At 38.5% G+C, this 23,096-nt stretch overlaps 1 protein-coding gene across 1 annotated transcript in view; it reads left to right on the top strand.

Moving 5' to 3' along the window:
* COG5 (component of oligomeric golgi complex 5) overlaps positions 1–23,096 on the top strand; it is a 185,938-nt gene that overhangs the window by 38,499 nt on the left and 124,343 nt on the right. The gene's annotated exons all lie outside the window — the stretch shown is intronic.

Raw genomic sequence — 23,096 nt, 5'->3', positions numbered from 1 at the left:
TTCACTCTTTACTTTGTGTACGCTGGAAACCACATGATACTGTAAAAAAAAAAAATTGGATTAAACCTTTATTACTTAAAAAGCTTCCAGCGATCTATATTTGCGTTTGTCTGCTTTCCATTTGTGATTTTTTTTTTCTTTTGTCCTAGGAGTATCTCCAAAATAAAACTGCCTTCTATTTTCTGTGAACCAAGCTGAATCTCACCAGACTGTTTATATGCAAGTCAACACTTAGGTCTTGTCTTGAATAAATTATACTCAGGACAAGTCAGCACCCCTTTGTATATTAGTAACGTTTTAATTAAGATTCACAGAGATAATTCAGACCCTCAGAACAGGTCAACAATTCAGTTTAGTTCATGAATCAGAAAAGATTCTTGTGATCCATCACCACATACAGCATCTGTACAGTAGTGTCCCCTGTAAATTTTGTTGAAATGTTAACTTTACACAAGCTTTTTTTATATTCCACATGGATTTTTCTGGACACTTGGCAGGTTTTTGTGAGGCTGTACCTTGCATTATGTTCTTGACCTTTGCGGAGACTGCAGAGTGTTTTCATTTTCACTTTTTTGTTTTGTAACTTGTTTCTGAATCTGTTCTCAGTGTAAACAGTGCTCACAACTACTTAATGAAGAGTAAGGAAAGTGTAGCACCGTGTGAGTTTTAATTACTACTAATGCTAAAATAATTTTTAGAAATAAATTTGCTGTGCAACCAAAAATAATATTTTTTTAGCATCACTTTGCAGAAGCAAGTAATTTAAGGATATCGCAGTATAAAATGTTCTGCTGGTAGTTCTCAGTCTCAAATAAACATGGGTGGTTTGGGCATTTTATGGTTTTTTTTCTTGATTAGAAAGATTTTTTTCTGAAAAGTTTGATAAAATACTGAATATGAATGTGTGGTTCTTATGCAGGCTACTGTATTAAGGTGACAAGGTTGGGCAAATATTGGTGAAGTTCTATGCAATCATAAATGACAATTGTATAAACATTCGCTTTTTCTTCTTCTTTATTATTATTCTCAAGAATCTAATACGCTATTTATGTTTAGGTAATGTCGTATTTTTTTATTTTTTTATTTTTAATGGCTGCGTATTCATCTAGTTTGCTTCCTAGACCTTATTGCTCTCTGCAAGTACATGAAAGGAGGTTGTACTGAGGCAGGCATTGGCCTCTTCTCCCAGGTAAATGACGATCAATAGGATGAGAGGTAATGGCCTTAGGTTGCACCAGGGGAGGTTCAGGTTTGATATTAGGAACAGTTTCATCTCAGAAAGTGGTGAGGCACTGGCACAGGCTTCCCAGGGAGGTGGTGGAGTCACTGTCCCTGGAGGTGTTCAAGAAACATGTGGATGTGGCACTGAGGGATGTGGTTTAGTGGGCATGGGTGGAGATGGGCTGATGGTTGGACTAGATGATCTTAGTGGTCTTTTCCAACCTTTATGATTCTATTCCTCTTTTACCTCTAGAAAATTTTACAGTGAAGTAGTAGAGGAAAAAAAAAATGTTGCAGAAACTTTGAACGAAGCTCCTGGACTCAGCAGGTGCTGGGTGCTATGCCAAGTAGCAGCTGCTTGAGGCCTTCAAGCTGTCTCTGTTTCTTCTGCCTCCCAAGAGCATGAAGTCAGAGAATACCAACAGGTGAAGGGGATTCCTGAACTGAAGTATATATACCTAGTAATATATTAGAGATTTACTTGCTTCACTTTCAGTATGACTTAGGATAAGTAGGAAAGCCTGTCTAAATTTAAACAGACTAATCTCAATCTCCCTGTCTAATTCTTCAGTCAGGCTGTAGCGTTAGAAGGAAAATGATGTGGATATAGAGGAAGGTAATAACACGATTTTGTGTATAGTTTGGATATAGTTCAAATGTTCAAATGTAGGCAAAAGAGTCACAAGTTACTTCTTATGTTACAGGAGGCAATAATGGCAAAAGTTTTATCTGCAAAAAATGTTGGAGAAGAACGATAAGAGTTGAGTTCAGAGCATATCAAGCTCAAGTTTTCTGGAGAGAAAATCAGAAGAAGCAGCAGTACCATATGGAGGCAATCAGGAGTAGGTGGAAGGATAGACATGCTTACAAGGCAGTGCTGTGCAGCTGCTTGCTGAGATGGTGAGAACAGATGACATCATCCGCAATGGGGAGAAAGGGAGAGTGGGCAAGAAGAGCCATGTGCAGACACCCTGCATCGACAGGGAAATGTGCTGCTCACACCTGTGTCCATGTTGGTACTGCTGAGGGTGATGCAAGGGGAGAACAAATGTGGAGAGGCAGGAGGAAACAGTGGTGTGTGCTAAATGGGTGCTGGGATGCAGGGCACAAGGTATCTGGAGCTGCCATAGCATAAACCCCTGAAGTACCTTTAGACTGAATTCAGGAGTCATAATCATCTACTAGAGTATGTTTTTCTGCTTTGCTGGGAGCAGTAAGTCCAAAAATGTGCATGTTGTAGCATAGTTCTTGGTCCTCTTCCATCTTCTATCTTCTCCCTTTCTTTCTCAGCTCAGGTGGTAGTGTCCCAACACCAACCATCACAGGATGAGATCACCCCAAACACAACTTCTTGTGATGCAGTTTTGTTAAGAAAGCTTTGTTTGTTAAAAAGATCCCTTACATTAATGAAATTTAACAACTGTAAAATAAAGGGTCAAATTAAGTACTCAATTCTGTTTTTTTCTATAAGAAATGTTAGCTTTCTTTTTTTATGTGGCCTTTGGCCTTAGCTTTACATAAGCCTTTGGCAAACTGATAAGCATCCAGCTGTCATGGAATTGACATCTGGAAAGTCTGCATTGGCACAGTTGGGAAACTGCCTGCTCACTTTCCTTGCTCTCTGTGCTATTCTTATTTCAGTCTCTATGATAACCTCCTGAGTTTCTCAGTATCATTCTCTGTTGCTTTCTTTGGGCCTCATGTTGAGTTGCCTGGTTTGACTCTTGCTGCTCTTGGCTTTTCAAACTCTTCCTGCTTATGGGTCTAAAATTTCATCTGCTCTCATTTTTGCAGAGGGCTTGGTCTCCTAGCTCTTGCAAATTTTTCATCAACACATGATATCTTTAGAGCTTAAGTTACTTTTGAGAGCAAATGCTGGGTGGTTTTGAAAGTCTTGCTCTAGGATTGTCCTTCAGCATTATTCACACAGTGCCCCTGCAGAGCTACAGCTGGACAGCTCCTCCAGCACCCTGTGCTTAGCTGTGCTGGGCAGCGTGATGCACAGTCCCAGTGAATCTCCTCTGGGTGGGTTTTTGTTTGTATCTGTTCTAGCAGTTTATGACCCTTATCCGAAACGTGTTTCTTACCTAGTTGCATCTTCATTTCCTCTATAGCCTGTTGCAAAGAACTTTCTTAGAATGTTGAAAATTCAGTAACTTTTATAGCATTAAGCATGAATGAACAGTAGATGATGATGGTTTGGGTTCAGAAGTTGTACCGACGTGCCCTAGTTGTGCTGTATTTGTTGGTGTTTTGTTTTACCTTATACTGAGATTATAGCCCGATGGCCAAACTTGCGCTGCAGCGGACTCTCATGGAAGAGGTATAAATCTGACACCTGCCCAGTGCTCAAGTGCTAGCTGTAAAGGGTTTTATTACTCTTCAAGAGTGCTATGATGAACAGATAACAAAAACTGTGCTAGAATTTGTGGATGAATACCATTTTGACTCTGATGGTAATGGAAGCTTTTCTTTATTTTGACACAAGTACTTTATCCTCATTTTTCTAATCTTTCTAAGACTGTTATCACTTTTCTGTCGTCAAGACTGATATCCAGAAAATTAATTTTTCATTCAGTGTCCGATCCATAATGTTTATTGTATTTTCTCTCTTGTTGTTGATTGCCACAGTTTCCTTCCTTTTCTTATTTTCCTTATGTATTTTTTTCTTCTTCTTCTTTTCTTTCTGGTACTTCTAACTTCAATTTTTCCATTTCCAGAAAACATTTCTACACATGGGACATTGTTGATCTCAGTTTCTCTATTTTAAAATTACCTCAGTGGGGATTAAAAAAATCAATAAATTGGATTTTCTAGCTTAATTATACATGGTTTCATTGTGCTGCCTCTTGTGTTTGCAAAGACGTATACTTTTGGAAATGACACAAAGACAGGTAATAGTATATATGCAGAATAATAAATACACATTTTTACATAGTTTTATATATGCTGATAATATATATTCATTTTGAAGATGTAAAATTAATAGTAGCATGGCAGCTTGAATACAGAATTACACTCCTACACAGTAATCATGTTTCATAGGATTCATTTGATTTTGTGAAAATATTGAGTGTAGGTTATTTGCGCAACATAAACCCCTTTAGTTGACCTGTTGGCTTTTTCAGCACAAGAAGTTCCTGTACTCACAAGCAAGTGTACAAGTTACAGTGTTTTTCAGCAATTAATACTGAAACTGTATCTTATTAGAATTCTGCAAAAGGAGATGATAGCAACAATCATGGAACCACTGATGTGGTTATCACCCAAATATGGAGAAGGTATTTTTTTCATTTCAGAACAGTAAGTTTGGTTTAATGTTAAAGCTTAATCATGGTTTTGGTGCCTTATTGTACAATTATTTGTGCATACTAGTAGAAAAAAAATAAATTGTCCTTAGGATAGAAGCATGACTTTCATATTTAATAGTAACAGTAATTTGAATAACATCAGTGTGAATCCTGCTCTACTCCACAGAAGTGGCATATTCTTTAGTACAAACATTCACAACAAATGGTGCTATGTCCTGTAGCATCCACTGGCAAAATTTTAAATTATCACTGTAAATTTAAAGATATTTTTTTCATTTTTCTTTAAAAATGGTAACATTGCAGTGAGTTTAGCTTTTCCTTCATTAAAATTGTACTCTAAGAGTGTGAGGTATTTCTGCTCTTACACACAGTTCTAATTTATCAATCAAGTACTGACTTGTGAGGTTTTTTGTTATTACTGGAAAAGCATTTTGATTCTGACATCATCTGTTTTATATTGCTTTAAACATGAGCACAGCAGGTGGCTTGCACTGTTTATTTTAAGAATGCAAAAATGTGCCCAGAAGAAGGTTGATTCTCTGTCTGGGTTGGAAAATAGTTCAGTGTGATGGCTGGAGGTCTTCAAGCTAGGCTGCTAGCACTCTGGCTTTGGACACATTCCTTCCTAGTTAGAAGTCCAGGTGATTGCTTACCTTGCTTTCACTGATCTGTTTTGTATGCTGGAAGAAGTTTGCAGCGTTACTCCTTGACACTTGGACTCCTGCACTGCGTGGCACCCTCAGGTCCCAGCTTTCAGTGGCATTGTGCTTGGTGCGTGACAGAACGGCATCCATGTGAACATCGTGGCAGGCTTCTGACCAACGTATTGCAGGGAGCTGGGATCAGAGGCAGCTGAACTACGCATGCAGGTTTCAGCTTCAGGGCTGTCCATCAGATGCCCTGCCTGCTGTGGGAGCTGTATCTGGTCAAGCGTGCAGGATAGGCAGCAGCACCTGCTGCCCCATTGTAATCACTGATGCAGGAGCCTTGTTAGGCACCTTCCTGCTGTAATGGCCTTTGAGAGGAATTGCTAATTGAGAACAAAACAAGAAAGCAGGAAGGTTTTCTCTAGAGTTATTCATTTCTCAGAGATTTCGGTTGGACTTTGTTTCCAGTCACTTTTAAAAATAGGAAAGCAATCTGATTTTTTCTTTGTTTAGATGTGCTCTCATGCAGTGCCTATTAGCACCTGTTTTAGCTGAAATTAAGAGACGAAGGTCTTACGATCTTAATTGCCCTGCTTGTAAAGAGTGAACTCAACAGGAGTCTGTATCACAGCACAAGCTGGGTCCCAGCAATTTTCCTGAGACCACCCACAGTGTGAGGGTACCGTCAATGTGAGTTCACACACTGCCATCTCGCTCCAGTATTCTCTGGGCTGATTTCGTTTGGAAGCACTAGAAAAAACAAACATACAAGCGAAAATCCAAGCAGATAAAAAGGATCCAGCAGCGTTACTGCCTTTAGAATCAAAGTTCAGTGACCACACACAGTAACTCTGAGTGTTTCCATGTAGCTGCACTGACAGCAGCATGCTTTGCCTTCTTCAGACAACTGAATAGCATCTATGGACAGCAGTTAGACTTCTCCCCATCCCTCACCAATGTGAATGCTTCCTATTAGTGATTGAAACGATCTATCAAGTCCCTGAGTTCCATTCAAATAGGAGAAATCATTCATACCAATTTGATAGCAGTGATATTCCCTGCATGAAGTTCTCAAAGTCTGAAAAAATAATATGCGGTGCTGTTTTCTTGTCTGATTTTTTTAATGATAAAATACTCTGTCTTTGCCTCCTTAGCTTTTATTATTTTTATCTCTTATTAATCAAGGTTGTTCAGAGAAACTGATAGAAAATCAGTTTATGTAGTGCCATAAAAAGACATATGAGAGAAGTAAAAAGTATTAAGTTATAATGATAAATGTGTAATTGTAAGGAAATTGATCTAAGCTAATGCAGGGTGTTGGATTCACCATTTTCTCTGCAAAAGGAATATTCATTTGACTGATGTGCACATTGGTCTAAATTTAGCTTAGTGTTGATATCATCTTTAGGCTATTTTCTTTCTTCCTCTGTTGTTTGGGTGCATGAGTTTGCATCATCTGTACCAATAATACAGTTGATTTTTTTTGTTGTTGTCATTAGTTGAAAAATCTATCACTTTCTTAGGAGAATAGATAAAATAGAAATAAAATACCTTTGGTATCTTCTGTTATTTTAAACATCCATATAGTAGCTCTAAAGTCTAAAATAAATACCTGAAGTGTTTAAATTGTATGCATACGAAGAACTGATTTTGTCTGTGAAGCTTTTAAATATCAAGGGATTTTGTGCATAAAAACCATAGTTTCTGTTTCTTTTTTTTTCAGTCTCCTAAAATATTTTTTTAACTTCAGTGCGTAATTGTGGTATTTGAAGTCACTTATTGTAGTGCTGAAGCAAACCAGAGCTTGTTTGAAAAGCACTTTAATTTGCTGCTTTTTTGGCGGAAGGCTGAGAACAACAGTGTTAGTGATAAGCCTGTTTTGCTTCATATATGGCTGATGCCTGGAAGTGGATTTGCGGTCATTAGACTTGAAGCCTAAGTTTTATTTTACTAATAAAATCTTGAGAAAGCAATTGGTGGATAAATTTTTGTTGCACCTATGGATGGTGAACAAACATCTGTGTACAGAGAAAAAAACTGTCAAATTACTCAGTGGCTTTCACTGATGGATCTACTTAATAAATTAAAATGTATAGGTAGAATGAGCTTGTGGGGATGGGAGTTATAAAGTGGAGCTGGAGTGGGAAAGAAGAAAAATATTTTTTGCATTTTTTCTGCACCCTTTCAAAGTGAGAAGCCCCGCTATTACTGGGTCAGCTAGCGTCTCTGCAAATGGATACTTACAGCCAGGAACTCCTGTAGGAAATATAGAAGAAAGACAGAATGCAGCAATTGCTACAGCCTACCAGCAGGAAAACCATGTGAGTTATCACTCAGCAGCTCTGCCAGCTGCCACACTGTTGTAGTAAAAGAGGCATTGCAGTTCTGATCCAAGCAGCATTCCCTCTCACTCCTTGCTCGTTCTACAGTAGATGTGGTGCCGAGTGAGAAATGACTGCCCTGTGAGACAGCTGAATATGGTGGGCAACATAATTTCTCTTATTAATCAAGCAAATTAGATTTAATTTGAGGGAAGAATGGAAGCAAAGGAGAGCCTGCCCTTTGAAAGTGGCTACTATTCTAAGTCTGCTGTGGTTTGTTTGGAAATGTTTTTCTTTAAAGTTGTTTTGTGCTGCAATATCTTTTCTGCAATCTTACTCTCGAAGGAGAAACAAAAAACTCAACCAACCTCTCCCGTTCACCCAAGGGTAATGTGTTTTTCTCTGCAGTTTTTTCATATATTCTTCAGAAACTCATTCTACTCACTGCTATAAAGAAATTCTAGCTGTCACCCTGTTTATTGGGCTCTTGATAATTTGCGCTTAAGCGCTGCCACTCCAAAATCTTTAAGGCAGCATTGTCACAATAATGAATATGTAGCTTGGTGTAGGGTACAATACTTCAACAAGAATTTTCCATTGGTATTTGAGAGCATCTGTTTGTAGGGACTGTATGGCTCTTCGGGTTGTCAGCTAAATGCACACTTTGTTGGGTAGTTTAGCCTGTGATGATACCAAGCACTTAGTAAAGTTTACGAGAGTACAGAAGTCTCTCAATAATCTTGTGTCTGTAGGAAACGCAGTTATGATGTACTTTGGGATAACAAACATTGATGTTAGTCACAGAAATTTGAGTTTGTATTAGATACTCTTAATCTAGAGTAAACTTGTTTAACAATTAGAGATCATAGAATCAGTAAATAAAAGTTTGGAAAAGACCTCTAAGATCATCTAGTCCAACTGTCCATCTACCACCAATATTTCCCCACTAAACCATGTCCCTCAGTGCCACATCTCTACATTTCTTGAACAACTGCAGGGACAGTGACTCCACCACCTCCCTGGGCAGCCTGTGCCAGTGCCTCCTCCCCTGGCTATTCCCTCTCATACTGTCACAACTTGAGGCCATTCCCTTTCATCCTATCACTGTTACCTGGGAGAAGAGGCTGACCCCCACCTCACCACAACCTCCCTTCAGGCAATTGTAGAGAGCAGTAAGGTCTCCCCTGAGCCTCCTCCAGAACCAAACCATCCCAGCTCCCTCGGCTGCTCCCCATCAGATCTGTGCTCCTGACCCTTCACGGCTCCACTGCCCTTCTCTGAACACACTCCAGGGACTGACACAACATTCCATGTCTGTTACATAGTTTGTCTTCCTGCCATTCTGTTTTGTAGGAAAGCAGTTTGGCTATGTGCAGGAAGATGGGCAGATCTGGAAAGCCTGTCTGCTTTTCATGAATCTGTTCAGTCTCCATCACACAAGACCAATTTCTTTCTGAAAAATGTGGCAACTATGTGAATTTTAAGTACTATTCTCCTAGCAGTTCTTTAAGCATAGATTTTTTTAAATGTCTAACTAGAGTGGATGAAGAAAGTTAAGCCAAGGCAATGCTTTGTAGTAACAACACACAAATTTAAGTTTGAATGGGAAAATAGTTCATGTATCCAAACCTTTCTCTTAGGACATTTGTTTTTTCTTTACACCAAGTAAAATAAAATATTGGAAAAGTCAAAATACAGATAATTTTGCTCACTAGCCTTACTTCTGTCTAAATTGCTTTAGGCCCTCAGCTGCACTGGAGGTGGGGGAGGGAGCAAAATAAAGGCCCAACCATGCAAATAATTAATGAGCTTTAAAAACTTTATCGATGGAGCAGAGTAGAACTCTCTATTTCTTCATCTGTCTTTAAACAAAAAACCTGCACATTTCTAAGGCAGGAGGCCTTGCAAAGGTTATGAAGCACAGGACAAAAAAATACAGAGTGGTGTTTGGAGACTATTTCACCTGGATTTTGGCATCTGGGAGCTGTTGCTTCTAACATCATTTAAAAAATTATATTAAGTGTAAAGATACTTACTAAACAAAATGTGTAATCATATAGGACCTAACAGCTGAACAAATCAATATTATGAATAGAACAAACTGAATATAGTGCTTCTACGCACAGTACTTTGAATTGTGCTGTACTGGAAAACATTTTATTTATAGCTTAGGCGCCTTGCCTTTTGCAGTTCTCCTCTTATCCTTCCCAATATAAACTGTAAATGTGTGTGTGTGATGGGGCAGGAGGACCAGAAGATACGTCTACTAAGGATGAGCCAGGTATGGAGTTGGTGGGATCAATTTTTGATGAGAAGTAGAGGATTCCAATTTGAGGACAGGGAGTTGTGAGAATTGCTGCAACAGTGACAGAGCTGCTCTTCAGAGTTCTTTGTATAGCCAGATACTGGCGTTCCTGTTGTTCATTTCTTAATCATCTTTTGCTGTAAGTGGACTGAGAATGGTGGATATTGAATTTCATGGTCTCTTTTGTAGAAAACTGCTGTGAGCTTGACGTGAAAATATTGCTTTTTTTTTTTTTTGTTTGGTTGTTTTTTGTGTGTGTGTGGTTTTCTTTTTATTAATTCTTTAGTAATACCAATATTTCTTCATTTTGTATCAGAATATAGTTCTTTTGAGTATGACTGCCATATATGGCAACCTGCTGGATATCATCCTGTGGTCAGCTGGGAACAAAACTGCATGAACAGCCCATAGTGCCCTGAGTAGAGTTGCATATCCACAACACAAAGAAATGAGAATCAAAATGGGATTGATACCAAAAATTTCATAGACAAGCAGCTGCAAGAGAAGTGTGGAACATAGGGAGTCCACATAAAACTGCTAATGTGTAATTTTAAATCTTTGTTTAAATATGTGATTATAATGCAAAGTTTATTTTCTCTTTCTGTGCTTGCCTGAAAGCATCTATATTTTTAAAGTATATTTTGAGATCGCTGAGTGCTGTTAGTCCTGGATGCCGGAGAAATGAATTCACCAAATCACTAATCTTCTTAATTTTTTAGATTCTTTTCAGAAACACATCCAGCTGATATAATTTAATATTCTGTTCTTGTGCAAAGTCTTGGATAATGCATCTGTGAATGAATAAATAAATGGAAAGAAATGCAGTTTTAATTCTGGCAAAAGCTATTTATATTGCTTGCTTGTAAAATTGGCAGCAGTGCTCTACTCTGGGGTAGCGTTGTTGGTTATTGACACAGCGGAATATTAATGGTTAGAAATAAATAAAAAAGTAGCTGAATTTTATAGCTTGGGCTTTTATTTATTATTTTAATATAATATTGGCACCTGCAAAATCATGCAAGATGTTGGTTTCTCTTTTGACAAATGTATTGTCACAGATTAATATATGATTATAATCTCTGATGATTGCTGTTATCTAGCAAACACTTGTTAGATATCAAAGCAGGTGTTCTTTGTGCTGGCCCAGATCCTCAAGGAGCTCTGAGGACTTGGGGTGCTGGTTCAGTGGCAGCTGAGTTGCTCTTGAGGTAATCAGTGGTTGTTGGGATCAATTAAAACTCTGCTGTTGTAAAGAGGTGGCATGTGGGAAGATAGGAAGCACTTTTGAGGTGAACAAAGCCCTAGTGTGAGCTGGAGGAAGGGCTCTGCAGCCCATCTGTGCATGAAATGGCCTGGGAAAACAGGCTATTCTAGTAGGTGCTAAGGGAATAGGGAGATCCAAAGCCCTTAATCCTAGCGAATATCCATGAGATTGCTCAGGATCTCCCTCAATGCTCTAGTCATTTTCCTGGTTCTTGCTGGATGCTGAGGTAGTACAAGAGATCCCCTCACCCACCATAATCTAACTAACCAAAGAGAACCAAAAAACAATTCACTGCTAAAACTGGTTAAAATTCATAGTAATGCAGTCTCCAAAGTGGAATTCTGTTTACAAGAAAGATACAAAGGAAGAAGACCAAATTTGGTCAAATGCACTTCTGGCCTGGAGGCTTTCCTAAATGAACGTTTCACAGTACACTTTTCCCCAAAGATGGGCCTGCCACACTGACAGTGGAAAAATCGGTTAAAGCCATGATTTGAATGGACATTTTGACCCTACTTTTATTCACATTCACAACAAAGTTCATGTGTTTTTTTTTCCCCCCTCTCACTTCTAATTAACAAAATTTTTCTTCTGGTATTTATTTTGTTTAAATGTATCAGAAGATCATTATCCTTGTAGGAGTTAGGAATGAGGAAAGACAGACAGATATCTATTTACAATATAGAAATACAACCTCAGGCACCAGTACATGCTGGAGACCACTCAGATGGAAAGCACTTTTGCAGGAAAAGTCCTCATGGGCCCTGCTGGACTCCAAGTTGAACACAAGCCAGTACTGTGCCCTTGGTACAAATAAGATTAATGATATCCTGCGATGTATTAAACAAAATACTGTCAACAGATCAAGGGAGGTAATCCTTCTGTTCTACTCAGCCACAGAGAGGCCACGCTTGGAGTACTGTGTCCAGATCTGGGCTTCTCAGTACAAGGGAGAAATATGGAGCTATTGGAGAGAGTTCAGCAAAGGCCACAAAAGTGACTTTTCTCTCTCTCTTGTATTAGGAGAGGCTGAGGGACTTGAGACGATGTAGCCTGGAGGAGCCCTCTGAGGGGATCTCATCAATGTCTGTAAATTCTGGAAAGGAGAATGCAGAGAAAGATTGAGCCAGGCTCTTTTCAGTGATGCCTTGTGACAGAACAAGAGGTAATGGGCACAAAATTGAGATTCATGAGGTTCCAACTGAATATCAGGAAACACTACCTCACTGACTGAGCATTGGATTAGGTCCCCAGAGAGGTTGTGGAGTCTCCTTCCTTGGAGGTCACAGAATCACTTAATGGCTAATGTTGGCAGGGATCTCTGGAGGCCATCTGGCCCAACCTCAGCTCAAGCAGGGACATCCAGAGCAGGGTGCCCAGGACCATGTCCAGACAGCTTTTGAAGGGCTCAGAAGACCCCGGCTCCTTTTCAGCTCTTTCCAGCTTGGTGGCCCCCAGCATGTCCTGGTTGTTCCTCCCCAGATGCAGGATTTTGCATTTGTGTTGAGCTTCACAGGATTCCTGTGAGCCCACCTCTCCAATCTGTTGAGGTTATAGAATCATAGAATGGCTTGGGTAGGAAGGGACCGTAAAGATCATCTAGTTCCTACTCTTGCTGAATCTCATTAGGTTCTCATGCTCCCACCTTTCAAGCTTGCCCAGGTCTCTCAGAATGGCATCCCTCCCTTCTGTTGTGTCAACCATATCACTCAGCAGGAGTGCAGTCAGCAGATCTGCTGAGTGTACGCTCCATCCCATTGTCTGTCATTTGTAAAGATGTTGAAGAGCACCAGTCCCAAGATGGACCCCTTGGGGGCACCACTCATGACTGGCCTCCTCCTGGACTTAGAGTCATTGACCACAACCCTCTGGCTGCGACCATTCAAACATTTATTTATCCACTGAGTAGTCCAGCCTTCAAATCCATCTCTCTCCAATTTAGAGAGAAGGATGAGGTGTGACTGTGTCAGAGGCCTTGCACGAGTCCAGATAGATGACACCAGTTGCTTTTCCTTTGTCCACTGATGCTGTGGAAGGCCACCAGATTGGTCAGGTATGATCTGTCCTTGGTGAAGCTGAGCTGGCTGTCACAGATCACCTTCTCATCTAGCATGTTCCTTAACACTGCTTCTAGGAGCATCTGCTCCTAGAGGAGCATCTCCTGGGAGTGATGTTTCCCCTTTTCCAGTTACTGGGGACTTTGACTGACAGCCACGACTTTTCAAATATGATGGAGAGTGGCTTGGGAACCACATCAGCTAGAGAAATCCTTCTGGATGGCAGCATAGCCCTTTTGCTGAGTCGACCGCTCCCCTAGTTCCTTGTCATTCTTTAATTTATTGAGATCTTTGAAAGCTTCCTGGACAACATGCAGTCATCTGTAGGTGACCTTTCTTGAGCTGGGGGTTTGGACCAGATAACAGCCTCTGTTATTTCTTGAGCAATTTTACAATCTGCAAACTTGCACGATGAATGAAAAGTGCTAGGAAAAATGATTTCACTTTCAAGCTTCATGCATCAATATGTTTTTTTAATATCAAGAGGAAAGCATTGTAGTAATAGCATCTGGATGTGCTGCTTCCCTTTCCTTAACTGTTTAAAAGATGAGCATGATTGACTATAAATATTGATAGCTTTAAATACATAAGGAAAAAATACTGTGAAACATAGAATTTGGGTAGGCTCAAATACTCCAAATTCTTTATAAAGATTTTTGATGAAATATAATGTCAGTATTCTTAAGTAATTCTCCCTTAATATTAAAAAATAGAGAGTCCTCCAAGATGCTCCATCACCTTTGTGTAGAAAATGGCAGCCAGGAAGAAATTTCCTTTACTCAAAGGATGTTTTACAATTACAATGGTTTGAAAAATTTACTAATGCATGAAACTCACAGATTTCTCTTTCATTATGGATGAAATATCTACTTATTTGAATTGTCTATAGATGATGAATATTGTCCTTCACCATTGCTTACACAGAGGGGTATTTTATTCGTATTTGAAGAAGGAAACCTCTGAGTATGAACTATTCTGTGTAGTTTGACATTGATTTTATATTATTTGAAATATATATAATTAGATTTTTTAGGCTTTCATTACTTGAACTTACATTAAAATAAACATCAGTGAAGAGATGGTGTTGAAGTCACACCCTCCTTTCTATTTGTAATCTTGATGTGATCTATTAAGTATTACATCTACTTAGCTTATTGATGTGTGTAAAATCTTGGAATAAATCAGAAATACAGCGGTAAGGTTTTCATTACACGTATTTGAAGTTTCTGTAGTACTGTTATACCATGTTTTCATTCCAGTTACTACAGTTATGCATTGAGTTACGCGTAGAGGTATTTGGTTTGCAGGCTGAGCATATCAAGCTAGATTTTGAACCAATTAGGGCATTTTTAAGTCTGGAAAAGTTTATTGTTGGTCTCAAAGGGAATTCAGTAGGGAAAGGTGTCTTTACAGTTTCTACTTCGTGTTTATTATAACTGTATTTCTACTTGGAAAATTCTTTTTCCCTTCATTTGTGGATGGATTAAGTAAATTGTCAGCCGTGTAGATGCAGGCAGAACATGAAGAAAAGGCAATTCTATCTTGGAATGTTATGCTGCAGCCCTTTTCACCCACCTTGAATCACAGTGAATGAAGCTTTTTTTGTTTCTTTCTGCTCGATTTGAAGTTTTATTTATAATGTAATAGTCTGCTGTGGTATAGCAGCACAAAAATCAGGGTTAGGAGGTTGATGCAGAAAGAAGGTAGACGGAAGAATTAACTGGCATACTTACAGGAGGAAAAAAGCTACGCTGCTCAGTTTCCTTGGATAAATGAACCCACTTGAAAAGGCGTGAGTGCAGTGATCCCATTTCTAGGGAAACTGTTCTTTGAATTATTGTTCAGAAAATAACTAGTCATTGAACTCCTGCTGTTTCAGGGCTTAAGCTTCTGTTTCTAGCCCTCGTTTCAGGTTTGAAAACCTGAGCTGTGAAGATTTTTGGCACCTCAGATTCACAAATTCTGAGGTGTTACTTATTTAAAGCAGGTTGAGGTAGTTGCACCATACATTATGTAATCTATTCAAAAAGATCCCCCATCCTCACCCCCCCCCAAATGGTATTCAAAAGAGAAGAATTTGTTTTATATCACTGTATTCTAATGCATAACAGGTGACCTACTTCTGTACTTTCTAGATGGGAACACAAAGAGAAACACTACATTTATGTTTTTTGAGGTGTCCCTATGCATTTCTCTATGCTTTTTTCCTTTCTTTTTTTTTCGTTCTGTTCCCAGAAATGAGAGACTCAATGAAAGAAAGCAATCTGATTCATTTTTTAATTTGACCAGAGTACGAAATGCACATCATAATCTATGTAATCATAAGTGTTCATTTTAACATCTGAGGAATGCTCTAGTCAGAGCTCACAAAGATTTTGTCTACACCTATCTTTACATATACCTCAGTGTTTATCTGAATTTTAGCCTTTGATATACTTCTCATCATATGTATCTATATACTATAATTTCCCTTTTAAGAAACTGTTGAGTCTTTTATTTATTTATTTAGATTTATTTTTTTTTGCAAGGGAGGAACTTAATTGTCGAATAACTGACTGTGGAAGATACATCACTAAATTTAACTACATGCAAAATGCAGTTAAATGTGTAGTGTGAAATTAGATGTTTCCTCCCCCCTTCACTAGCATTTTCTACTTTGTTACAATAGTACGTTTTATTATAAAGTCAGCACAAAATTCTTAGGCAGCATTGTTTTTCAGACTCATGACATCTGTTCAGTTGGTGTTTATGAAGAATTCTGAGATACTCATAAATGAGACTGTACTGGTGTGTGTTCGATGGCACGATTCTAAGGAGCAGTATGTCTAAACTGATGCATACTGGACCTTTTTGAATGTAATTGTATACAGACCTTCCTAAGTAAAATAGTCTATGAGAGGTAAAACATAAGCATTAGTATCCTTGGATGTCTCTTATTGAGGAAGCAGGATTGATAAAGGCATAATATGTTGCAGGCTTTATTTCACAGTTCTGCCAACATAAATCCAGTCTGAGCTAGAGCACAGCTGCTATTTGTGCCAGTCCTCCCCTCTCCTGATGGAGCTTGATCAGCTTTCTTTGTTTTTCTGTGTCCTCTTAAAAGGAGGACTGTTTAATGACTGACTCACTGCTAAGGAATTAGCTATGTCCTGTTCAGGAGCCTTTCTTTACAGAGTGCTTCCTCCCAGCATTAAAATATTCTTCAGTGACACAGTATTAGGGTAAAGTAATGAGGAAAAACAAATGTGAAGTTGAAGATGGATTGTGATGGATAGAAATACATAGAGAAAACTAGATGTTCTTACAACAATTGTGCTATTCTTTTTATCCCTGTAACACAGTTACTCCTCCTCCGCCCCCCACACAACAGATTTGTAATGAAAGAATAGAATCTTGTGCAGGCTGCAACTCCCAGAGGTAAAACCCACAGTACTAGACTTCCATCTGTATAGCCTATCTTATTTCAGAGAGATTTCATTTTGTTTTCCTTGGGTAAATTAGTCTGAAATACTGTCTTTGCACGTTCATTAAAATTATTCTGTATTGGGCATGCATTGTAATTTTGAAGTTTTGTAGTCATTTTATTGGTGGTGGTTGTTACTATTTTCCTGAAATTTTCTTCATCCTTTCTGCTGTCTGCTGGTGTTTGTTACGAGCTCTTACCTTCCCACTCACCTTTGTGGCCAGAGGTGTTACTCCTGATGGGTTCTCCGGAGCAGTCTCTCCCTTCCCCTCACATTGCCATAAGAAAATGCCTGAGCAAAAGTCTCCTGTGATGTGTGTAACTGGAGTGGGAAAGGGGTTCGATCCTCTCTGATTGAATAATACATATTTATAGAAACTATCAAGATTCTTTCACTGAAACAACTTACCTGTAATGTTTGCATTTACCAAACGTAGCCCTTATTGATTAATAAAAGCTTTTGTCTGCTTGGAGAAATCTGGATTTGAAATAAAGCTGTTAAAAAAAAAAACAAAAAACAAAAACAGAAATCAGAGGAGAAGAAGACAGTGCTGGATTTTGTTTTTCCTTTTCAACCAGCATGCAAATGTGTTCAGAGTCAATATTTTGAATCAATATATATGTACTCAGCATTTCCTTAGGAGCAGTTAGACCTACACAAGAAGCCTAAACCTAATGAGAGCTGAACATGTAGATTGTTTAATAATCTGTAAGCCTGCAGAGGCAAGTAGGGATACGGTGTTGGGTGCAGGGCTGGGCAGCGCGCTGGGAACTCCGCTCACCTGCTGCAAGGTGCAGCAATGGAGCGAGCCCAGCAGCACTGCTCTGAATAGCAGAGGCTCTCCAAGGCTCAGTTCCTTCTCTTCACTGGTTTTTAAGATGGTATAGCACAATCCCTCTCCTTTGCCAGGTAATAAACCTCTCTTCTCCCCAAACGCAAGCTGAATTAGTTACATGAATTGCAGTCAGTGTATCTAGGATCCACACAGACTACTTTTGTGAAGGGCAGCGACTGAGCACTCGAAAAAGGCATATTACAGGTATTACCTGAGTAGTCTGGATTTGTCTAATTGCCATGTAATAGCTCCTTAACTTTTTCCACACGGTTTACCCTTAGGGAAGGTATTTATTTCAATAACAAGTAATCTGCCACTTTGTATTCTGAAGTTTGTTAATTTGCTTGGTTCTATTCAGAATTTACACTTCGAAATTTTTGCTTGTTTTTGCCAGAACCAATATATGCATTAACCATATATATGTGTGTTATGTATGTATGTATGTTGTGTATGTTATGTGTATGTATGCATTAATTGAGTAAATGGGAAGTAGAATGGATGTGGTAATTGCTAAGCAAGATGGTGGAAACTTAATGCCAGTGTGCACCAAATCTGTATCTGTATAAATTTTTGTATTTTGTTCCTCCAGTGTGGTCCTTGTTGTGGGAGATATGGAGGAGTGAGGAGCTACATGCCAGGATTTAGACTGACAGCATACACTGACATAGAACTGAATCACAAGAGACTTGTGCCTGGTACCAGACAGCACTACCTTCCTTTTCTTAAAATCTACACTATGGTCACATTATATACAAGTGTCTGAATTATTACTGTTCCCCTTCTCCCCCAGAAATCTCTGAATACTTAGTAAATTCCAGAGGACTGGGAGAAAGCTAACCTTATAGCAGTACTTAGAAAGGGTAAATGGAATGACTTATAGCCTGGGTCAGTTTAACATTAATCACTGGCAGAAGGATTTTGTTCTGAGGATATGGGGCATAGCAAATAAAATACAATCATAATTCTAATGAGTACCCTGGAAAATAATTTTTGCAAATTAATTTTTGTTTTATCGTTATTGTGATAACGTTCTTTTGACCTTACACGTAGATACAAGGTAATCTGCTTGCTATGAATTGAGACTGCTGTGATGTATGTTACAGTTTAAATACTTTTTTTCAGAGTGTGGATGAGAAAATTAAGTCATGAATTTTGCATAGACCCTGAGACAAGTGCAGAACACAACCATTTTGCTAACAAAGCTTGCAGGATCATTTTGTCACTTAATTCCTGCAACTACACCTGGAAAGGGTTTAATAAAAGGTAATAAACTAATTTGATTTTTAAAATAAGATTACAAGTCTGATAAAGCCTAAATGTATTAGCACTATTGAGTTCTGTAGACTTTTCAATATATTTAAGGAAAAAAAAAGTAGAAGATAAAATGAAGCAAAAAAGAAACTCTGAGAAGCTAGGATGATGGTGTGATGGCAGAATGACTTCTCTGTGAAAAAGGATGGTTTCACCTTCAGTGTCACGTTTTACAGAGTTCATTCCATCCCAAGATGTTCATTTCTTAAGCCTCCTAAGCATTTTCCTCTTGGAGCTGGAAGTCTTTTGTGTACATAGTGTGTTGAAGCAATTTTGGTATCAAGTTTTTTTTCTGAACACCTATAACTTTTATTGTAATTTTTCCCTGTCAGGTATTTTTGAAACTCTTACATAATACTTCATTAGCTTTTTGTTGCAGAACAAAATATCCCGTCTGTAAGAAGCTGACTTACAATTCCTCTCTTCATCCATCCACTGAACATCTAATTTTACTTTTTGAATTTCTAAATATGTCTTAATTTAATAAAACAATAGAAGTGCAGTACATCTAATATATGTGTTATATGCTGTTTTAGAAACTTACAGGATGGGAGAAGAAGGAAAGAGTGGCAGTTTGTGTGGTCACTGGTTTGGTGCCTGAGCTCTGCTGTGCCAATAGAAGGAGGCTGATTAGGGTAAAGCATCAGACAGTTCGCATCAGTTTTGTTCCTTGATCAATATGCAGGTGCCTCTTGTTCATATTGATTTTCTTCTGCTTACTTAATGTACTTTCATTTTATGAGACCTGTATAGTCATTAAATCGAGCAGTTTGAATTATTTTCACTTGCTATGACATTGTTTGTAACAGTCAGAGTTCATTTTTGAATATCTATACTGTTTATTGCCATTAAGATAAAAATAGTTAATCTACAAAAACAGATAACTGCAGACAGGCGTCTCGGGGTTAAACGGTCTGACCTACTTGAGAAAGTTGCACAGGCTCAGTGCCACCGTTTCAAAATGTCAAGTATTGTCCAGTAGTTTGTTTCTTGTTATACTTCATTTTTTCTTTTTGCTCCAAAAACAGAGGAAGTACTAATTCACACCAGAATAACTCAATCACAAACTGTGTGAAAAATATTGAACAATACACTCAGAATGGACTTCTGCTGAGCAGCAGCCCATGTGCTGTCGAGTGACAGGATAATTGTGACTCCTTAGCTCACTCCCTGCCTGTCAGCATGTGCTGGAGGGGCTCGCTAGAAATCCATACAGATGCCTCTTGTGAAGCCTAGCAGTGCACACTACAGCATTGTGCTGCTTCAGAGCTGAGGTGCCTTGGTAGCTTAGGTCTCTGATCTACAGTGGAAATGTTCAGCTGCTACAACTCTTCCAGATAATTCTTTCAGATTGTATATAGTTTCTGTTTGTGCAAATGCATTTGCCAGTGCACGGTGTGTTAGTTCCTGGATAAGGATAAAGTGCAATAAATTACACTAGCAAAGCACTTTTGCATATCTAGGGATTTTGCTGGTGTAAAAATACGGGGGACTATTGACTTCATTGCCAGGATTCTGCATGCTACTATAAGTTTCTAATCTCGTGTTGGATTTAATGTAACTCTTTTTTTAGTTAAAAAAAAAAAAAAAAAGAACATAGAATCAACAGTTACATTTAGTAAGCAAAGCTAGTGAAAAATATTGGATGAGTCATACTGAATACTGTGAGTCTTCTGTCCCCCTTCTTTGTCCTCAAAACAATTTGATGGGGCTGGTTTAACAGATGGGCAGAAAACCTATCAGTGTGTGTTGGAAAACTGTTTCCAGATGAAGAACAGTTTTCTTAAGTTATTTGCACTCTTTTTTTCTTTGTTCAACACTGACTGAACTAGTCAAAACATTTTAAGCATATTAAGCAATAACATATTAAGCAAGTCTATAAAATATTTAAATGGAAACTAGAAGCTAAGAGTTCTTAGAAATATTTACATTAATATTTGACTCAGAATAAATCTTATGATAACTGCTTTTGAATCTTCTAGGAACCTTGTGCTGAAGATAAAATGTTGGGTTGTCACGGTTGGTATGCTGTTGCGTACTGAAAATAGTTAGGATCATCTGGTGGATTTATTTCTGAATCCGAAATGAGCTATGCTTTCACTTTGCTGTAGGTGCTCAGAAATGATTAAGCAATGAGACATAAGGTTTATGGTGATCCACCCAAGAGACATTTTGTAGAGTTATTAAAGTGTTGGAACACCCTTTGTTTTTCACGGACTGTTTCAGTTCATTTCCTTGTACAGCAGCTGCACAGTGGTGCTGTGCTTGAATTGAGATGGAGGTTTTGATGGTTCTTCCTTATTTGTTGTTGTTCTGGTCATTGGTATTAAAAACTGAGAAGGTCTGCCCTCTGCTTGTACTTTGGGAAGACCCAGACTCTTAAAATTTATGTAAGGTTAACAGTCTGCATAATTTTGCAGAGTATGAGCAATTTCTTGGCAGGAGATGCCAAAAAGCTGTGGCAGATTTATATTGTGCTCTGTAGTCTCAGAACTAGTTCAAAGGACATTGATGATAACAGGTGACTAATAATACAGCATGAAATAACTCTTATGTTGCGGATGAGTCAGGTGGTTATCAATTTCTAAACACATTTGCAAAGCAAAATCCATCTAACAAGTGAGGTTTGGAAGCTTTTTTTTTTTTTAATCTCCTGGAATCTTGCTGTATATATGTAGACTTTGGAATCTTTTTCCTGTCCACACTGTATGAAAAGGTGTGGGAGACTCCTATAATTTTTTATGCTTCTAGTATCCAGTAACTCAAGCCCTTGCAGTGTCTCAAGCATGTTTTCCCTTACATCAGATAAATTGCTGTTCTGCAGCTTTTTTTTTTTCTTTTAAAATGCTTTCTACCTGCAGGCTCTGCATGCAGTTCTCACTGGTGAATTGTCTTCTCCTTCTCAAAACCTCTCTGGAGCTGGAGTCAGCTAAACGATCACTTTCAAGAGAAGATAGTGAGAAAAGGGTAGCTGAAAAACAGCTTCTTTCCTTTCTTCATAAAGCTTATCACTTGCCAGTGATGGTTTTGTATCTTCCTTTATATCAGACAGAGAATTCTCACACCGTGCCCTCCTTTTTTCAGTGAATTCCTTTTGAAGATCTGGCCCAGCTGCTAAATGTGCTCTGGAAAAGGGAAGAGTAGTACAACTCCATGACTGCATTGCTAATTTTTGGCAATGCAACATTGCAAATCTTGTACTACTGGTAATACATATGTCTTTCCAAATTCTATGATTAGATGAAATTCATAGATAATTCTATAATTCTATGAAATTCATAGATGATACTATCAAGATAATGAGAATTTGAACTTTTATTTTAAAGATGCCATATAGCTCTCAGGACTTCCAAAAACATTAAAAATGCAAAGGAAGAGTGCTCCAGAAGGTCAGAAATACTGAAACAGAGTAAAATATCTATGCAAATACTTCCGTAAAATGTTAGAACCATGCCATGTTTTCTTCAGAGCTAACTATTTTTTTTAACTTTTGGCACTGTTCCTACTGATGATTGCTCTCTATCATTTTCCAGGGAAAGAAACAATGGTTGGGTACCTCATTCCCTCTCCATGCTTCTCTTCATTGTAAACATGATTTGCTTCATCCTCTTCAAGGAGAGGCTGAGGGTCTCCTTGGAGAGTATAGGCAAAGTGAAGAACATATATACAAACAGACCTCAGACTGCCAAAATATGGGTCCTCAAAAACGTGAAGCGTGGATAGAAGTATTCTGAAATGTTCTGCTGTATCAGACCAAGGACTTTTTTTTTTTTTTTAAACTTGTTTTTTCTCCTCTTAGAAATATACTTCTGGTAGTTTTGTGCATTTTACTAACTTAATTAACATGATTCCCTCACTGTTCCCAGACAGACGTTCCTCTCTTGGTTGCTGCGGGGCCTTTACACTCAATTTAACTGCTTTCCATCTCATTGTATTTCTGAAATTGGAACTGTGTTCAGCTTATTTTACTGCTGCAACAGGCTTCAGAGATAGGAAACTTCTTTTCTGTCATTCATAGTGGTGTAGTGCCCAGAGAGATTGTGGAGTCTCCTTCTCTGGAGACATTCAAGACCAGCCTGGACGCCTGCCCATGCAACCTGGTCTAGGAAGCCTGCTTTGGCAGGGGGGTTGGACTCGATGATCTCTAGAGGTCCCTTCCAGCCCCTACAGTTCTGTGATTCTGTGTATGAACTCTGAGTGATGATCTCTGTTGCTCCCCCCTCCTGTCTTTTTTTTACAAGCCATTACTTAACTGTGGTTGTATACAAGAAAATGAGCACTGAGCACTGTCTGAACTAGTCAATGAAATTATTTTCCTATTTCCTGCTATCAGATACAAAATTTTATTATTGAAGCCCAA

Source organism: Numida meleagris, chromosome 1, assembly GCF_002078875.1.
Source record: "Numida meleagris isolate 19003 breed g44 Domestic line chromosome 1, NumMel1.0, whole genome shotgun sequence".
Taxonomy (NCBI): domain Eukaryota; kingdom Metazoa; phylum Chordata; class Aves; order Galliformes; family Numididae; genus Numida; species Numida meleagris.
Note: the sequence above shows the minus strand (reverse complement) of the source record. Positions and strands in the feature narration are given on the sequence as shown.